Genomic DNA, 10,268 nt, shown 5'->3' with positions numbered 1-10,268 from the left:
AGAGAGAGAGAGAGACAGAGAGAGAGAGAGAGAGAGAGAGAGAGAGAGAAAGCTTTTTGAGATATCTTCTTTACTTTTCTTTATCTAATCTATTGTACATTTCAAAATATAGTTTAATAAATATCAATATAAGAGCAAAAGCTACACAATCTGAATCTGTCTACAACAGGAATAATTCTTTCCTGGTACCCCCAGTACACGATTCTTCTGTACAATCATCTTCCAAAATTTGAAGGTCATTTTGGATCTGAAAACACTGTAAAGGATTTATTGTGTCTTAGAAAACTATTTATTAGAATAAGACAACAATGTCCTACCAACTGAAGATACCTAAAATAATCCAAAAGTATCCTTAAATTCTGAGTAACTGTAGTACATCAGCGAAATATCTTACGTATTTTAAAGAAAGGAATTGAATGTAAGAGATTCTATATCTGGAATCTTTTCCTTAGAAACATGAAGCCAGAGCTTGAGTGAACTATAAAATTTATCTTTCTTAGAGGGTCAGCCTCAGTAATCTCTTTATGATGGGCTAATTTACTGGACAATATATTTGTGAGTTGATTGCTCTCATTCACCTTAATATCTCCAATAATGAGTACTCATTACAAGTTAAAGAAGCCTCTTCAATTTACAGACAGTTAATGTGTTCTTGGATAATTTAGAAAACTCCCTGTATCATATGGGTCTCTGTGTGTTTGTGTGTGAAATCATACACTGTTCATTAGAAATCCAGAATATTTCATTCTATCCCTATGTTTCTTCCTATTCCAATAGCTTGACCTGATGTATGGGAGTGGCAAAGCAGAATTCAAATAATATCTTAACAGAACATTTAAGAGAAATTTGATAGGATGGGTTGTAAAGGCCCTCAGGTCATAGGAATAGCTGTAGCAATACGAATGAAAAGCCTAAGTGATGCTTCTCCTCCTGAGAGACCAAATCTTTTTTCCCCACCTTTAGGAAAGAGGGGATTAGGGAAATGTTGAAGATTACTTAGATACTAGTTCGAGTCCCTAAGAAGTATAGGTACATCCATATTTGAGTTTTCATTAAGGAGACAGGTAAATAATAGAAACTCTATAATTTAGATGGTACAAATATAGTGAGAAAAGATTCTCCATCTCTCTTCCCGTAAAGTTGAAATTTGCAAAGTCTGAATTCCCTGAAACTCAATCTCCCAAGAAAGACAGAAATGTGAATAATAAAGTATGTATCTTGGGAGACAAAGAGGAAATATAAAAATGTAGTAGAGGGCTGGGGATTTAGCTCAGCTGCGAAGCGCCTGCCAGGCAAGCTCAAGGTCATGAGTTCGATTCCCATTACCGAAAAAAAAAATGTAGTAGAATTTATAAACAGATCTAAACTCTCACTTGGGATTTATATAATTCAAATAAAGACCAGTGAGTGAGAAGGTATGTTGCTCTCCACCCTGACATTCACCTATCTTGGTATATTGCTAAATGATTGGATAATCTGAATATTGTCAGTGTACTATTATAGATGGGAAAAATCATATGAAGCACCGTATATATTATATTTATTATACTACGGGGCTAGGATTATAAACTAAGAAAAGAGAAACAATTATCCCCTTTTCCCCAATGATGGCAAATAATTTAGAACCAATTTTCAGATTGGAAGATTTTAAAATTAATATACTAAAATAGTAAATAGTAAAGTGGTACAGTTCATATTTCAAGATTGTAATTTCAAAGTTTCAATTTTTATTTTTATTGGAAAGCATTTATAGTACATAATGATTATATTCTTCATAAGTTTATATATATATGTGTGTATATAATACATCTTATTTATTTTTGGATCTCCTCTCCTCCCCTGTTTCTTTTTTCTTCCATCTCCTAAGAATTGTTTTATTTGAAACTTTTTGAAATGACAGCTTTCTTGAAAATTCATCACATTTTGAGCATTGGAATATGCTGCTGAAATGTCAGGGTGTGAATCCAGACTTATTCCCAGGAATGTTTCCTCCTATGAAACTACATTAATTTTAAAGGTGTGAGACAAAATACCTAACACCTGTAGCCTAATGAAGGAACAATTCACATTGGCTCAGAATCTCAAAGGGTTTAGCGCACATTCAGCTGACTCCAAGGCAGAAACCGCAGGGCAGAAGGGCATGGTGAATGTCATGTCAACCGCAGACTGCCAGAAGCAGAGAAAAAGAAAGCCAGAGCCAAAGTGGTATCGTCCAAGGGCACGCTGCCAGTGACCCACCTCCTCCAACAAGGCCTCATCTCCTAGCAGCACCTGCAGCTGTGAATTCATGGGTGATGATATGGCACCCTGACACAGCCACCTTCTGAAAGCCTCATCTCTGAACCGAGACTTTTGAGGGACAATAGACTGTCTTTTCATTTTTTTCTATCTTTTTCTCTTTCTTTCTTTTCTTTTATTCTTTCTTTCTTTCTTTCTTTCTTTCTTTCTTTCTTTCTTTCTTTCTTTCTTTCTTTCTTTCTTTCCTTCTTCCTTCCTTCCTTCCTTCCTTCCTTCCTTCCTTCCTTCCTTCCTTCCTTCCTTTCTTTCTTCCTTTTTTTCATTCTTTCTTTTTAAGACAACTTCTCACTACCTACCTCAGGCTGGCATTGAACTCACAGTAATTCTTCTGATTTGCCCTCCCAAGTGCTTGGATTATAGGTGCATGCCATCACACCTGGCAAGAGGTATGAACCACAGCCATTTAAACCATAACAGGGAAGATAGGTTGGAGGATAAGTTCCTGTTTCTACCTTGTCCAGAGGATTTCAAATCATCAATTGAATAGGTGTATCTGTGTGTGTGTGTGTGTGAGAGATTTTTAAATGAAAATGCCAATCAACTGATTTTTGAATATTAATGGTCTGGTTTTTACCATGGAGGCAAGGGACTTGTTAGTGTCCCTAAGAGTTCACAACATACTTAATATACATATTTATCGCATGAAAACGGATCTTCTAAAGCAATGACTACACATTAAAGAGATGAGAAAATCATCAGGAAAATCCTCTTTCATTTATATCTGTTCTTTATAATCCATACAGGAACATGTTTGAAAGCTTCCTCTGTTTGAAAGATTCAAAATCATTTTGCACTATTGATTTATTAATTTCTAATAAGACTAATTTATAAAATGATTCCATAGAAAATCAAACAAAACATCCTACAGTCCTTATAATAAAACATATGTTAATTGGGATCTTAATTGGAATATAATGCTCTGTCAATGTATAAAGAAAGAATAGTATTGAAGATGTGACCTCTTTTCTTACCATTGAGTTACACTTCTAGAGCTGTGTTTATCTATTTTTTCTCACATGGTAGACAAATGTTGCCTTAAAAGATTTGGGGGAAACATTGTGACTTACTCCAAATATACAAAGCCTCTTCCTTCATTACTTTTAATCAGTAAATTAAACTAAGGTGATGTTAATCTTGGAAGCAAAACATGAAGGAAAATGTAAATTCTAGAATGCACTTTCAAATCTTAGTTTTGTCACATGTTAGCTGTGTGACTTTAGACAAAGTACTTGAAATCCAGTTTTTTCCCTTATGTTGGAATCAAAATATTAAACTTGCAAAGGAGTAATAATACATGGAAGCTATTTTCCACTGATTTATGTTCTCTCTCTCTTTCTCTCCATATATATATATATATATATATATATATATTTATGGTTGATACATTGTGTCAACTTGGGGAGTCTAGAGGTTTGGCTAAGTAACTTAACAGGAAGCCAGGGTGCTTACTTTGTATACATCCTGAGCCTGTGGAAGAGGAAGGCATGGAGATTATGTAAGAGCTACACGCCCCTTAGGTGTGGGTAGCCTGTTTACGATGTAAGGCAAGAAAGAAGCTGCTTGCCGCCATTCCTCCCTTTCTGCTCTGGCTACTTTGCTGTTCGGCTGCCATTCCCCCCTTTGCTCTTGTTGCTTTGCTACCTTCTGCCTCGGAGCCGGCCAAGTATGGACTGAAATCTCCACAAACTGTAAGCTAAATAAACCTTTCCTTCCTTCATTTTGGGCATTGGGTATTTTGTCTCAGCAACGAGAGAAAAGTAACCAAGACATATATATATATACATATACATATATATATATATATGTATATATATATATGTATACACACACACACACACACACACACACACACACACACACATATATATATATATATATATATATATATATATATATATATATAAAATGTATATTTAGTACCAGGAATTGAACTCAGGACCTTGTGTTTGCCAGGCAGGTTCTGGCTACTGAGCTATGTCCCCTACCCATGGTATATACTTTTAAAAGTGAGAGGCATGGGGTTTGTTGGAGAAAATATATTTATAGCTAATAATGGAACTGCTGAAAATCTGACAAGTACCTATAATTAAGGAAAATAGCTTTTAAATGTAGATGTAAAAGAACCATAAAATCAGGTCTGTGCTAGGGAACTGATACAAGGAAAATGGATGACTCTGAAACAGTGACAAATAAATACAAAAATATCTATCTAAACTTTTATTCAGTTTTAAAAGTGGATTTGTTTAGGTGGCTTAGATGTATTACTTTGTCAATATGATTCTCAACTCATTTATGAGTAGAAAAGGGTAACATAAAATCGTAATGTAATACCAACCTATACTCACTTGATTGCTAAAATTAAAACTTTTTATTTTTTATTATTTTTTAATCATTTTTTAAAAGAATGCAAAGATGAGGCATAATTGAACTTTCATCCTGGGCTAGTGGAAATGTAAAATGGCTTAACTGTTTTGGAAAAACAGTTTGAAAGTATTAAAAATGAGAGCTAAATCTTACAATGTGCTACAGCTATTCAACTCCCAGGAATTTATTTAAAATAAATTGCAGCTTCTATCTATTTAAGAGCTTTATACAACTTCACCAGTGAGAGCCCAAACCTGGAAAGCTAAACATGGCTGTCCACGGATGAATGGAAAAGCACTGACGCTACATCTACATCATGTGATACCGCATACGGGAGAGAGGGAACGCACACTCAACGTAATGTGACAACGCAGATGAAGTGCAAAGTGACTATGCTGAGTGTAAAAGCCAGGTAAATGATATATACTGTATAATTGCATAAAATTCTAGAAAACACAAAATTAGAATAAAAGAAAGTGGCCTTTGTGGCATACTGGGTTAAAAATTGTGCAATATGCATTTATTTTTTGCTTCTTCCACCCCACCTGCCTCACCACTGATAGGATACAGATATTCTTTCTATCCCAGAGAAAAGACTTTCAGTTCATTTCTCTCTCAAGCCCTTGTACCTGCCTATCCTTAGCTTAGGAAGTGTTTTTCTTTATATCTTTTCATGCTGTGCTCTAATCTTTTAGGTTTCAGATCAGACATTCATCCCACTCTTATTGCTCGACATTGCTGCATCTCTATAATATCACTCGAGTTTATCTTTATTAAAGTACTTATCAACACATGAACTTGCTGTGGCTACCTTAACTCACACTCTACCCCTCACCCAAAGAGCCAGTTATTTTGTGGGTGATGTGTATATAGTCATCACCATGACTCTAAAGATGATTTCATAGGTCATATGGTTGCAAAATGTCACACTCTAAATATGTATTACTGTATGTCAATGGTTTTTCCATGAAGCTATGAAGAAGCAAAAAATAAATGCATAACCTGAAAACATACTGCACATACCCTTGATGAAAAGAAGTAGTCGACATGCGACTAAGCAGATAGTGTCCAATTCACCACATCCTGTGGACAAATACAAGTGCTTGCCTTCAGCATACACACGCAGAAACAACAAACAGTAGCATAAAATTTAATATACTGTTTAAAATCATAAAGCTTTAAATTAACTGAGGTCTAAGAATACTTCTAAGAACAGTAAGAAGGCTTTTTTTTTTCCTTTTTAAATTCTATTTCTCCTGACTATATGCATGAAATTTCCCATTTTCCAAGAAAAAGAAAATATAAAAACGTGTAAAGGAAAAATAAATTTTGAAATCTTACAAACTCTAGATAACAACTTTCCGTTTTGGATATGGGCATATTGTAATAATCTATATTTAATGCAGACCGTAAATATATTTTCTGAAAGACTGACTGACCTGAAGTTACTTTTAATACTTTTGCACTGTCACATGCATCTTTGTTGTGCCATTATTTCTTTTTTCAGTATGTTCTCCTTGCATGTGTTTGACCCATCCTCCTGTGATGTAAAATATGCTTTCATGAATATCTGCACACATAAGTCCTCTTGTGTTTAGTTCATGCAGGCATATTTTAAGTAAATAAATACATTCTCCCTTAATAAAAGCCGCCATCATCTTTGTCTGAGCTGTAGCAACAACACGACAATTTTCTCTGCCACTGTCTTTGTCCCCACCTCTGCCACTGGGGTGACCATCGTGACTCATGCTCCACTCTGCAGCCAGACTGATCTTTTAAATACATAAATCAGATCACATCATTTGCAGGTCAAACTCCAAAGTGCTCCCAGTGGAGAGCACTGAAATACAAACATTTTTCCTTGACCTAAAATACCTTATATGATCTGATTTCAGCTTTTTTTCTATAACCTTTTTCCTTTCCACTTTCCTCCTCTCTTACTCCACCCCGCCTGCCCCACCACTGCAAGGATACAGATATTCTTTCTATCCCAGAAAAAAGAATTTCAGTTCGTTTCACTCTCAAGCCCTTGTACATGCCTGTCCTTAGCTTAGGAAGTTTTTTCCTTTGTATCTTTTCATGCTGTGCTCTAATCTTCTAGGTTTCAAATCAAACATTCATCCCACTCCTGTCACTAGATATTGCTGCATCTCTAGCATATCACTCGCGTTTATCTTTATTAAAGTACTTATCAACACATGAACTGGCTTGTGGCTACCTTAACTCACACTCTACACCTCACTGTTAGGTAAGCTCCTTAAGGTGAAGGATTGAGGCTGCCTTTTCTCTTTTAAATAACTCTGTAGTCCCAGCTGTTAGAAAAGCGATTGGTAAATAGTAGGTTTCCAGAAAGTACTGGTCAGTTTTCAGAACTGGAGGAAGAATCATGTGCATCTGGGACTCGGTACACCAAAGGGGCACGATGTCCAGCTAGTACATGTTCGAGATGCTAGGGAATGCATAATATTTCACTTATATTTTCTTATATTTTTGAGTAGTTCTCTCCACTTTCTTAATGGACTTTACGGTTTTAAACATCATTTTGAAATAATACATATTTGAGGTAATTTGTTCAGAGTTTTGACTTTATGTTCCATTTTTAAAATTTCCCACAGTTGGGCCAGGATTATAGCTCAGTAGTGCAAGCACCTGCCTGGAAAGTGCAAGGTACTGAGTTCGATTCTGGTACAAAAATAAAATAAAATAAAATAATAAAATTTCCCACAGTTCACCACTTATCCTACCAGCATTCACTGAATAATTCTGCCCAAACTCACTATTTGAACTTATTTTTTTTTTTTTTTTTTTTTTTATTTTTTTATTTTAAGGATAAAAGGAGGGAAACATTAACAGACATACAACATTTTACAACATATCACAAGCACAATACAGACAATACAGAGTTACAAACAAAGTGGTAGGGAATTAACAATGGTGGTTGTATTACATATTGATATCTTCAAAGTGGCTTCTCATGAAAACAGATATAGACATGCAATACTGGTCAACCAAAGACTCATTGACAGTTTCTTTCAGCATAGAAACAGCAGATAGAAGAACAACCATGTTATCTATCCTGTATATACATACATACAAAATTTTTCCTTCTTTCCCTTCTCTTTTCCCACATCCCAGAAGCCCTTTACTCTTCGGTGGTTTCCTATCATTTCACAGTGTCTATCATACCTCCGAGTTTAACTTAACTCTTTCAAGTTTTACACTAGTGACACAATGCGGTGCTTGCACATGTATGTTTGATTTATTTCACTTATGAGTATGGTCTCTAGTTGTGACCATTTAAATATAAAGGCCTCGAGTTTATCTTTCTTTACAGCTGAGTAATATTCCATTATATAAAAGTACCATAATTTTCTTATCCAATCCTCGGTGGATGGACATTTGGGTTATTTGAACTTATTTACCACACAATTTCTAAGCAAGGCAGGTAGTTTAAAAGAGAGAAAGACGGAATGAGAAAGCATTTTCTTTTTAACTTTTTGGTTTTGTTTTCTTATATTCTCAAATCTGTCCATTCAGTATTTCTGTCTCCCTAAATGACACTACTCCAGCTAGAAGCCTGGTGTCAGCTCTAATGGCATCATTTATGCTTTTCTATTTTGACTACGTACTCATGAATTTCCTGAATTCATATCTCGTTTATAATTTGTTCGCTCACTATTGCCAAATATAATATTTACAAATCATGTTGTCATCTCATCTATAATAGTGTAATGGCCTCCTTTTGGTCTTAAAATATGTCCTTAAGTTGACTGAGCAAAGACTAATGTAACTCCACAGCTAATGTAAAATACATTATAGCTTAATGCAACCCACTAACACAGTAACATATTTCTCAGTGTATTTTAACTCCTTAGTTCTTGTTTGTTTTTTTCACTTAAACATGCTGATTTTCTACTACAAGTTGTGCCATTATAATAGGTTCCCTTTATCTGGAAGGCTCTACTCACTCTTAAACTTGCACCTAGGAAATATTTTGACTCACTTAGATCTTAGGTATATTGTCTTTTTGGAGGTAATTTAAATTAATTATTCTGACTTCGTTGTACTGCATTATAATATAATAGTTTATAGAGTGGTAAAGGACTTATTTCTGCCTGAAATTTATTTTTAGTGCTGTGAAAGCTATGTTTGGCTGGCACATTTTTCCTGCCATATACTGGTTACTAAATTAATGTGTGTTTAGTGAACTAAGAGACATAAAATCTATTCTTAGGGATAGATATGAATATATATGCAACAATCATTTCCTTACAAGATATATTTATAGTACAAAATTTTATATTTAATGTATTTTATTTCATTTATAAATAAAGATTTGATATTTTCTATTACTGATATAGTGAAACTGTTTCCATTGTATTTTAAAATGATTTATAATTTTTGGATTCTAATGTCTCAGAGAGATTAGGTATTTTTTAAAAATATAATCAATTCTGCAAATAGTAGTGATGGTTTTCTCCTTTCTCTCAAGTATTGTATTTTTTTTATTTTAAAGAGAAAAAACAAAAACAAAATGACAACAACAAAGACAAAAACAATACAGGATTTCAAAACAAGATGATAGGAATTAACAATGGTTGCTAGGATACATACTGTTATCTTCAATGAAGTTGCTCAGATTACCAGTTGTAAGAATGCAAGATTAATCAAACAGTTAAGGAGAATAAAAAGTAATTAAAAAGTTAGTAATGATACAGAACTTCACTAAACAAGTTGGTAGAAATTCAGTAATGGTTGTTATATTACATATTGTTGTCTTCAAATTAGTTGTTCAGATTACTAGATATAAGCATGCAAATTTGTTCAAAAAAATTAAGCATTAACTATTCCTTTCAATAAACCAATAGACATCAGCAGTGGAATTATCCCAGTATCCTTGTATATACATACATATTTTTCCCTTCCTTCTTTCTTTCTTTTCTCCTTTCCCTCATCCCAGTTGTTCCTTCTCTTTTATGTTTTTCTTAATTTAGGTCTAAAACCACCAGAAAACATATATAATAATAGGATGATTATAAGCATCCTTGCAAATATCTTTAAAAATATGTTGGAGTAAGCAAAAAAAGTGTATGGTACACTAAAGAGTCCTCAAAAGAAATAGAATTGTTCAGTTTCAATTTTACATTTACCTTGTGCAAAATACTTCTATGTAATACCCTGCCAGGGTTTTCTTAGGAGTGTATCATACATTTATATTTCTTGGATTCCTACAGCCATAAAATGAACTTCCTTTCCTCTTTTGTAGATGATATATGCGGGATAATTCTTCGTTGTATATGATGGATCATCATAAGTTTCATTATGGCGAACACTCCTGGAACGAGGCTATCAGATTTGAATCCTTGATCCTTTCTGTACTAATTCTATGATTTAAAGAAGTAATTTGATTTCTCTGTGACTCATTTCCTCATATGTAAATTAGTATAAGAAAAATATGTTAGTACTCAAAATAGTAAAAGTTCTTAAAGAGTCTCAGGGTTATCATATAGGATTCTAAACATATACAATTGCATGCACAAAATTATAGAGTACTGAATATAGAATTATTATGTCTGTGATACTGGTATTTTGTTATTCTTTTTATT

The 10,268-nt window shown here is 34.0% G+C and overlaps 1 long non-coding RNA gene across 1 annotated transcript in view; it reads left to right on the top strand.

Moving 5' to 3' along the window:
• The window catches only part of LOC102013265, a 28,544-nt gene extending 18,486 nt beyond the window's left edge, over positions 1 to 10,058 (top strand). The window contains exons 3-4 of the long non-coding RNA XR_001232800.1: positions 4,883 to 5,074; positions 9,929 to 10,058. This is a non-coding gene — a long non-coding RNA (uncharacterized LOC102013265). The remainder of the gene's footprint in view (positions 1 to 4,882; positions 5,075 to 9,928) is intronic.
• The last annotated feature ends 210 nt before the right edge of the window (positions 10,059 to 10,268 follow it).

The sequence above is a fragment of the Chinchilla lanigera genome, unplaced genomic scaffold (assembly GCF_000276665.1).
Source record: "Chinchilla lanigera isolate Chin_1 unplaced genomic scaffold, ChiLan1.0 scaffold00010, whole genome shotgun sequence".
In the NCBI taxonomy this organism is placed as follows: domain Eukaryota; kingdom Metazoa; phylum Chordata; class Mammalia; order Rodentia; family Chinchillidae; genus Chinchilla; species Chinchilla lanigera.
The sequence above is the reverse complement of the archived record's forward strand: the minus strand, read 5'-3'. Positions and strand labels throughout refer to the sequence as shown.